We start from the raw sequence: 10,000 nt of genomic DNA on the forward strand, positions 1-10,000 counted from the left end.
AAAAATATTTTTCGATTCCGATTACTGATTTACTCTTTTAGAACACATTAGGAGGCAACCAAATCAAATTTGAGAAAATTCCACAATCAGAAAATTTTTTTCGAAAAAAAAAAAAATTCGAGGACACCTCGGTCATGGCAAGTTATTTCCCACAATCCATTCCCCGATCCACGTACATCCCAGAAAAAATCATCTCTCTAACTATCCTGGTTCAAAAGTTGTATCGGAACATTTTCACGTCGAAAATATATCTCTAAGTCCAAACCGATGCACCACGTAAACTAGGGCAGACCGATGCACCACGTAATATCGGGCAGACCGATGCAGAACGTAAACTCGATCATACCGATGCTTCACGTAATCTCGATCTTACCGATGCACCACGTAAACAAGGGCAGACCGATGCAGAACGTAAAGTAGATCTTACCGATGCACCACGTAATCTCGATCTTACCGATGCACCACGTAATCTCCATCTTACCGATGCACCACGTGAACTGGATCTTACCGATGCAGAACGTGAATTGGAGCTTACCGATGCAGAACGTGAATTGGATCTTACCGATGCACCACGTAAACTCGATCATACCGATGCACCACGTAATCTCGGGCAGACCGATGCACAACGTAAATGACGATCGGGACCGGGGCGATCGGTCGTATCTGACACCGCCGGCTCGGTTCTAACATCGTCAATGAGTCGGGGTTGTAAAAAAGGACGTGAACATTTTTCCTTATAAAAATCAAACCCGACCATGGATTTTGATTCTGATTGTTGATTATCGCTACTAGAACATATAAGGAGGCAACCAAATCAAATTTGAGAAAATTCCACGATCAGAAAATTTTTTTCGAAAAAAAAAAAAAATCGTAATCACCTCGGTCATGGCGAGTTATTTTCCGTATTTCATTCCACAATCAACGTACAACATAGAAGAAATCATCTCTCTAACTATCCTGGTTCAAAAGTTGTATCGGAACATTTCACGTCGTAATATCTCGCCAAGTCCAGACCTCGGCGATAGGTAGTATCTGACACCGTCCGCTCGGGACTGACATCGACTTGGACTCGGGCTGATGATGGGGAGGCGTTTAAGGACGTGAACATTTTTCCTTATAAAAATTAAAGTCGACAATGAATATTGATTCTGATTACTGATTTACGCTTTAAAAACACATTAGAAGGCAACCAAATCGAATTTGAGGAAATTCCACGATCAGAAAATTTTTTTCGAAAAAAAAAAAAATCCGAAAAATATTTTTCGATTCCGATTACTGATTTACTCTTTTAGAACACATTAGGAGGCAACCAAATCAAATTTGAGAAAATTCCACAATCAGAAAATTTTTTTCGAAAAAAAAAAAAATTCGAGGACACCTCGGTCATGGCAAGTTATTTCCCACAATCCATTCCCCGATCCACGTACATCCCAGAAAAAATCATCTCTCTAACTATCCTGGTTCAAAAGTTGTATCGGAACATTTTCACGTCGAAAATATATCTCTAAGTCCAAACCGATGCACCACGTAAACTAGGGCAGACCGATGCACCACGTAATATCGGGCAGACCGATGCAGAACGTAAACTCGATCATACCGATGCTTCACGTAATCTCGATCTTACCGATGCACCACGTAAACAAGGGCAGACCGATGCAGAACGTAAAGTAGATCTTACCGATGCACCACGTAATCTCGATCTTACCGATGCACCACGTAATCTCCATCTTACCGATGCACCACGTGAACTGGATCTTACCGATGCAGAACGTGAATTGGATCTTACCGATGCAGAACGTGAATTGGATCTTACCGATGCACCACGTAAACTCGATCATACCGATGCACCACGTAATCTCGGGCAGACCGATGCACAACGTAAATGACGATCGGGACCGGGGCGATCGGTCGTATCTGACACCGCCGGCTCGGTTCTAACATCGTCAATGAGTCGGGGTTGTAAAAAAGGACGTGAACATTTTTCCTTATAAAAATCAAACCCGACCATGGATTTTGATTCTGATTGTTGATTATCGCTACTAGAACATATAAGGAGGCAACCAAATCAAATTTGAGAAAATTCCACGATCAGAAAATTTTTTTCGAAAAAAAAAAAAAATCGTAATCACCTCGGTCATGGCGAGTTATTTTCCGTATTTCATTCCACAATCAACGTACAACATAGAAGAAATCATCTCTCTAACTATCCTGGTTCAAAAGTTGTATCGGAACATTTCACGTCGTAATATCTCGCCAAGTCCAGACCTCGGCGATAGGTAGTATCTGACACCGTCCGCTCGGGACTGACATCGACTTGGACTCGGGCTGATGATGGGGAGGCGTTTAAGGACGTGAACATTTTTCCTTATAAAAATTAAAGTCGACAATGAATATTGATTCTGATTACTGATTTACGCTTTAAAAACACATTAGAAGGCAACCAAATCGAATTTGAGGAAATTCCACGATCAGAAAATTTTTTTCGAAAAAAAAAAAAATCCGAAAAATATTTTTCGATTCCGATTACTGATTTACTCTTTTAGAACACATTAGGAGGCAACCAAATCAAATTTGAGAAAATTCCACAATCAGAAAATTTTTTTCGAAAAAAAAAAAAATTCGAGGACACCTCGGTCATGGCAAGTTATTTCCCACAATCCATTCCCCGATCCACGTACATCCCAGAAAAAATCATCTCTCTAACTATCCTGGTTCAAAAGTTGTATCGGAACATTTTCACGTCGAAAATATATCTCTAAGTCCAAACCGATGCACCACGTAAACTAGGGCAGACCGATGCACCACGTAATATCGGGCAGACCGATGCAGAACGTAAACTCGATCATACCGATGCTTCACGTAATCTCGATCTTACCGATGCACCACGTAAACAAGGGCAGACCGATGCAGAACGTAAAGTAGATCTTACCGATGCACCACGTAATCTCGATCTTACCGATGCACCACGTAATCTCCATCTTACCGATGCACCACGTGAACTGGATCTTACCGATGCAGAACGTGAATTGGATCTTACCGATGCAGAACGTGAATTGGATCTTACCGATGCACCACGTAAACTCGATCATACCGATGCACCACGTAATCTCGGGCAGACCGATGCACAACGTAAATGACGATCGGGACCGGGGCGATCGGTCGTATCTGACACCGCCGGCTCGGTTCTAACATCGTCAATGAGTCGGGGTTGTAAAAAAGGACGTGAACATTTTTCCTTATAAAAATCAAACCCGACCATGGATTTTGATTCTGATTGTTGATTATCGCTACTAGAACATATAAGGAGGCAACCAAATCAAATTTGAGAAAATTCCACGATCAGAAAATTTTTTTCGAAAAAAAAAAAAAATCGTAATCACCTCGGTCATGGCGAGTTATTTTACGTATTTCATTCCACAATCAACGTACAACATAGAAGAAATCATCTCTCTAACTATCCTGGTTCAAAAGTTGTATCGGAACATTTCACGTCGTAATATCTCGCCAAGTCCAGACCTCGGCGATAGGTAGTATCTGACACCGTCCGCTCGGGACTGACATCGACTTGGACTCGGGCTGATGATGGGGAGGCGTTTAAGGACGTGAACATTTTTCCTTATAAAAATTAAAGTCGACAATGAATATTGATTCTGATTACTGATTTACGCTTTAAAAACACATTAGAAGGCAACCAAATCGAATTTGAGGAAATTCCACGATCAGAAAATTTTTTTCGAAAAAAAAAAAAATCCGAAAAATATTTTTCGATTCCGATTACTGATTTACTCTTTTAGAACACATTAGGAGGCAACCAAATCAAATTTGAGAAAATTCCACAATCAGAAAATTTTTTTCGAAAAAAAAAAAAATTCGAGGACACCTCGGTCATGGCAAGTTATTTCCCACAATCCATTCCCCGATCCACGTACATCCCAGAAAAAATCATCTCTCTAACTATCCTGGTTCAAAAGTTGTATCGGAACATTTTCACGTCGAAAATATATCTCTAAGTCCAAACCGATGCACCACGTAAACTAGGGCAGACCGATGCACCACGTAATATCGGGCAGACCGATGCAGAACGTAAACTCGATCATACCGATGCTTCACGTAATCTCGATCTTACCGATGCACCACGTAAACAAGGGCAGACCGATGCAGAACGTAAAGTAGATCTTACCGATGCACCACGTAATCTCGATCTTACCGATGCACCACGTAATCTCCATCTTACCGATGCACCACGTGAACTGGATCTTACCGATGCAGAACGTGAATTGGATCTTACCGATGCAGAACGTGAATTGGATCTTACCGATGCACCACGTAAACTCGATCATACCGATGCACCACGTAATCTCGGGCAGACCGATGCACAACGTAAATGACGATCGGGACCGGGGCGATCGGTCGTATCTGACACCGCCGGCTCGGTTCTAACATCGTCAATGAGTCGGGGTTGTAAAAAAGGACGTGAACATTTTTCCTTATAAAAATCAAACCCGACCATGGATTTTGATTCTGATTGTTGATTATCGCTACTAGAACATATAAGGAGGCAACCAAATCAAATTTGAGAAAATTCCACGATCAGAAAATTTTTTTCGAAAAAAAAAAAAAATCGTAATCACCTCGGTCATGGCGAGTTATTTTCCGTATTTCATTCCACAATCAACGTACAACATAGAAGAAATCATCTCTCTAACTATCCTGGTTCAAAAGTTGTATCGGAACATTTCACGTCGTAATATCTCGCCAAGTCCAGACCTCGGCGATAGGTAGTATCTGACACCGTCCGCTCGGGACTGACATCGACTTGGACTCGGGCTGATGATGGGGAGGCGTTTAAGGACGTGAACATTTTTCCTTATAAAAATTAAAGTCGACAATGAATATTGATTCTGATTACTGATTTACGCTTTAAAAACACATTAGAAGGCAACCAAATCGAATTTGAGGAAATTCCACGATCAGAAAATTTTTTTCGAAAAAAAAAAAAATCCGAAAAATATTTTTCGATTCCGATTACTGATTTACTCTTTTAGAACACATTAGGAGGCAACCAAATCAAATTTGAGAAAATTCCACAATCAGAAAATTTTTTTCGAAAAAAAAAAAAATTCGAGGACACCTCGGTCATGGCAAGTTATTTCCCACAATCCATTCCCCGATCCACGTACATCCCAGAAAAAATCATCTCTCTAACTATCCTGGTTCAAAAGTTGTATCGGAACATTTTCACGTCGAAAATATATCTCTAAGTCCAAACCGATGCACCACGTAAACTAGGGCAGACCGATGCACCACGTAATATCGGGCAGACCGATGCAGAACGTAAACTCGATCATACCGATGCTTCACGTAATCTCGATCTTACCGATGCACCACGTAAACAAGGGCAGACCGATGCAGAACGTAAAGTAGATCTTACCGATGCACCACGTAATCTCGATCTTACCGATGCACCACGTAATCTCGATCTTACCGATGCACCACGTGAACTCGATCTTACCGATGCACCACGTAATCTCGATCTTACCGATGCACCACGTGAACTGGATCTTACCGATGCAGAACGTGAATTGGATCTTACCGATGCACCACGTAAACTCGATCTTACCGATGCACCACGTAATCTCGATCTTACCGATGCACCACGTGAACTGGATCTTACCGATGCAGAACGTGAATTGGATCTTACCGATGCACCACGTAAACTCGATCTTACCGATGCACCACGTAATCTCAATCTTACCGATGCACCACGTGAACTGGATCTTACCGATGCAGAACGTGAATTGGATCTTACCGATGCACCACGTAAACTCGATCTTACCGATGCACCACGTAATCTCCATCTTACCGATGCACCACGTGAACTGGATCTTACCGATGCAGAACGTGAATTGGATCTTACCGATGCACCACGTAAACTCGATCTTACCGATGCACCACGTAATCTCGATCTTACCGATGCACCACGTGAACTGGATCTTACCGATGCAGAACGTGAATTGGATCTTACCGATGCACCACGTAAACTCGATCTTACCGATGCACCACGTAATCTCAATCTTACCGATGCACCACGTAATCTCGATCTTACCGATGCAGAACGTAAACTCGATCATACCGATGCACCACGTTATCTCGGCAGACCGATGCAGAACGTAAAAAAAAAGCTTACAGCACGCGGTGTTCCCAAGCGGTCACCCATCCAAGTACTAACCGCGCCCGACGCTGCTTGGCTTCAGTGTTCTGACGAGAACTGGCAATTTCAGCGTGGTATGGCCGTAAACAACAAATATAGCGATATTTTCTATGATATCTCACTTTTTGGGAGCGGAAAGGACGTGAACGTTTTTCCTTATAAAAAATGAAATAACTTTTGGATATTAATTCTGATTGTTGATTTAAGTTTTAAGAACACATTAGGACATATCTCAATGAAATTTGAGGGATTTCCGAAATCGAAAAATATTTTTCGAAAAAAAAAAAAAATCCCAGAAGACCTCGGTCATCTCAAGTTTATTTCCATATTCTATTACACAATCAACGTACATCACAAAAGGAACCATCTCTCTAACTATCACAGTTAAATTTTTGTATCGGAACATTTCACGTCGGAATATCTCGCTAAGTCCAGACCGGGGAGATCGGTCGCATTTGACACCGTCCGCTCCGGTCTAACATCGTCTTGGAGTCGGGGTAACGATGGAGAGGCGTTTAAGGACGTGAACATTTTTCCTTATAAAAATTAAAGTCGACAATGAATATTGATTCTGATTACTGATTTACTCTTTTAGTACACATTAGAAGGCAACGCAATCAGATTTGAGGAAATTTCAAGATCAGAAAATTTTTTTCGAAAAAAAAAAAAATTCAAGAACACCTGGGTCATGGCAAGTTATTTCCCACAATCCATTCCACAATCAACGTACAACATAGAAGAAATCATCTCTCTAACTATCCTGGTTCAAAAGTTGTATCGGAACATTTCACGTCGAAATACCTCGCCAAGTCCAGACCGGGGCGATAGGTAGTATCTGACACCGTCCGCTCGGGACTGACATCGACTTGGACTCGGGCTAATGATGGGGAGGCGTTTAAGGACGTGAACATTTTTCCTTATTGATTCTGATTACTGATTTACGCTTTAAAAACACATTAGAAGGCAACCAAATCAAATTTGAGGAAATTCCAAAATCAGAAAATTTTTTTTCAAAAAAAAAAAAAAATCCGAAAAATATTTTTCGATTCTGATTACTGATTTACTCTTTTAGAACACATTAGAAGGCAACGAAATCAAATTTGAGTAAAATCCAAAATCAGAAAATATTTTTCGAAAAAAAAAAAAATTCGAGAACACCTCGGTCATGGCAAGTTATTTTCCACAATCCATTCCCCAATCAACGTACATCCCAGAAAAAATCATCTCTCTAACTATCCTGGTTCAAAAGTTGTATCGGAACATTTTCACGTCGAAAATATATCTCTAAGTCCAGACCGATGCAGAACGTAAACTCGATCATACCGATGCTTCACGTAATCTCGATCTTACCGATGCACAACGTAAACTAGATCACACCGATGCAGAACGTAAACTCGATCTCACCGATGCACCACGTGAACTGGATCTTACCGATGCAGAACGTGAATTGGATCTTACCGATGCACCACGTAAACTCGATCTTACCGATGCACCACGTAATCTCGATCTTACCGATGCACCACGTGAACTGGATCTTACCGATGCAGAACGTGAACTCGATCTTACCGATGCACCACGTAAACTAGGGCTGACCGATGCATCACGTAAACGACGATCGAGAGGCGCGAAAGGACGTGAACGTTTTTCATTATAAAAATGAAATAAATGATAAATAATGATTCTGATTGTTGATTATCGTTTTTAATATGCATTAGTAGGCAACCAAATGAAATTTGAGGAAATTCCGATAACAGAAAATTTTTTCGAAAAAAAAAAAAATTCATGAAATCCTCGGTCATCGCAAAATATTTACCATATTCTGTTCGATAATCAACGTATATTTAAGAAGGAATCATATCTGTATCTATCTTGGTTCAAATTTTGTATCGGAACATTTTGACCAAAGTCCGAGCTTCGGCCGAAACAGACACCGCTGACCTGGCCTATCGATCGACCGAGAGTCGGGGATAGAGCGTAAGTGTTGTCTGGAGGGGAACCCTGTGCTCTCCTGACATATATAGGGAAGGTGGTCGCGTTGGGCGATGCAGAACGTTTGGATCGGGAATTATATTTTTGGTTCAGCTATTGGAATATGGTTTATTGTTGGTATATATTGGCGAAATAACGTTCTTACTGACTGGGGATATTCATAAAAATGAGTCCGGAGATTTTCAGATCGAAGTCCGAGTGATCCGACTTGGAAGGCGTGTTGGGTGGGTCGAGATGGCTTAGATCGATCAGACGAGGCGGGCTAAGTGTTGACGTCATGCATCGGTCCATTTTCAGATTGAGTCCGAGTAATCCGACTTTGAAAGAGTGTTGGGTGCGTCGAGACTGTTTAGATAGATCGGACGAGGCGGACTAGGTGTTAACGACATGCATCGGTATATTTTCTGATCGGAGTCCGAAGAAATCGGCCCTAGTAGGCGCAGCGGACGGTCGAGACGGCCTCGGTGGGTCGGATCGATCGGGAAAAGTTTGCTAAATCGTGTCTGGAGGGGAACCTTGGGTTCTCCTGACATATAGGGGATAAGGTTTGGGTGAACGATTCTTCACGTAAAAGTTGAGTAATTTATTTTTCGATAAGCTTTTGGATATTGATGAGAAGTATATGTATATCTTCGATTAAAAGAATTCTTACCGTCTCGATGTATATTATATTAGATATATAAGAAATAGTTAACGTGATGCATCGGCCGATTTCCGGATCGGAGTTCGAGAGATGCGACTTTCGATGCGCGATGGGTGGATCGAGACGGCCTAGATCGATCGGACGAGGCGGACTAGGTGTTAACGACATGCATCGGCGGATTTTCTGATCGGAGTCCGAAGAAATCAGCTCTAGTAGGCGCGGCGAACGGTCGAAACGGCCTCGATCGATCGGACGAGGCGGACTAGGTGTTAACGACATGCATCGGCGGATTTTCTGATCGGAGTCCGAAGAAATCAGCTCTAGTAGGCGCGGCGAACGGTCGAAACGGCCTCGGTGGGTCGGATCGATCGGGAAAAGTTTGCTAAATCGTGTCTGGAGGGGAATCCGGGGTTCTCCTGACATATATAGAAGGGGTGGAGAATGGGTCCTGTCCTAGACTGTTTGGAGTTCTTTTTAGGATGATATTCAGTTGGTAAGTGGTAGACCCGAATCCGACCTCGGCGTTTGGGTACTGGCAAGGTGTGTTGGTTTCGGCTTTCGCATCTTGGGTCGCTTTCGTCAACCTCATGCAGCGAGGTCGCGGTCCGCTTCGTCTCTTTGTAGTCGAATGGCCTTTAAGCGACCAACCTTAAAATCGTGATCCTCTGCCCGTTGCGGGTTATGTTCACAAAAAATTTGCAACCACTCAATTCGTTCCGAGCGACAAATATTGTTGAATCTCGAATCACCGTGTCGTTATATTCACATGTATAGCGAAGGGTCGAGATGGAATGTGTATAAGAAATTAGTTGATAGCCGGGGGTTCGTATTATATATGGACGCCTTGGCGAGGGATTGTTTCTAGAAACTTTCTCATTTTTGATCGGTGTTTTGTCCGAGATGATGATGATGTATATATAGCTTGAGTCTCATGCTGACTGGGGGCTGTTACGTCGTTTCGTCGAGGACTTGCACTTACTGATGTGCGGCGCTAGTCGAAGTCAATCGACATGGCTAGTGCCACATGACGAGAGGCGAACGGGTTTGGCCATACCGGCAATCTCGTGGACCGATCGTATAAGCACGCAGTTCCCTGGTTGATCCTGCCAGTAGTCATATGCTTGTCTCAAAGATTAAGCCATGCATGTCTCAGTACA

General features: G+C 42.4%; 2 non-coding genes across 2 annotated transcripts in view; one reads left to right on the plus strand and one right to left on the minus strand.

The window, feature by feature from the left end:
* Positions 1–6,180: 6,180 nt before the first annotated feature.
* On the minus strand, positions 6,181–6,299 carry LOC123687492. Its single transcript, XR_006749214.1, has one exon. It is a non-coding gene; the product is annotated as a 5S ribosomal RNA (ribosomal RNA).
* Positions 6,300–9,933: 3,634 nt separating this feature from the next.
* The window catches only part of LOC123687762, a 1,907-nt gene continuing 1,840 nt past the window's right edge, over positions 9,934–10,000 (plus strand). The window contains exon 1 of the ribosomal RNA XR_006749470.1: positions 9,934–10,000. This exon is cut by the window's right edge and continues 1,840 nt beyond it. This is a non-coding gene — a ribosomal RNA (small subunit ribosomal RNA).

Source organism: Harmonia axyridis, chromosome X (genome assembly GCF_914767665.1).
Source record: "Harmonia axyridis chromosome X, icHarAxyr1.1, whole genome shotgun sequence".
In the NCBI taxonomy this organism is placed as follows: domain Eukaryota; kingdom Metazoa; phylum Arthropoda; class Insecta; order Coleoptera; family Coccinellidae; genus Harmonia; species Harmonia axyridis.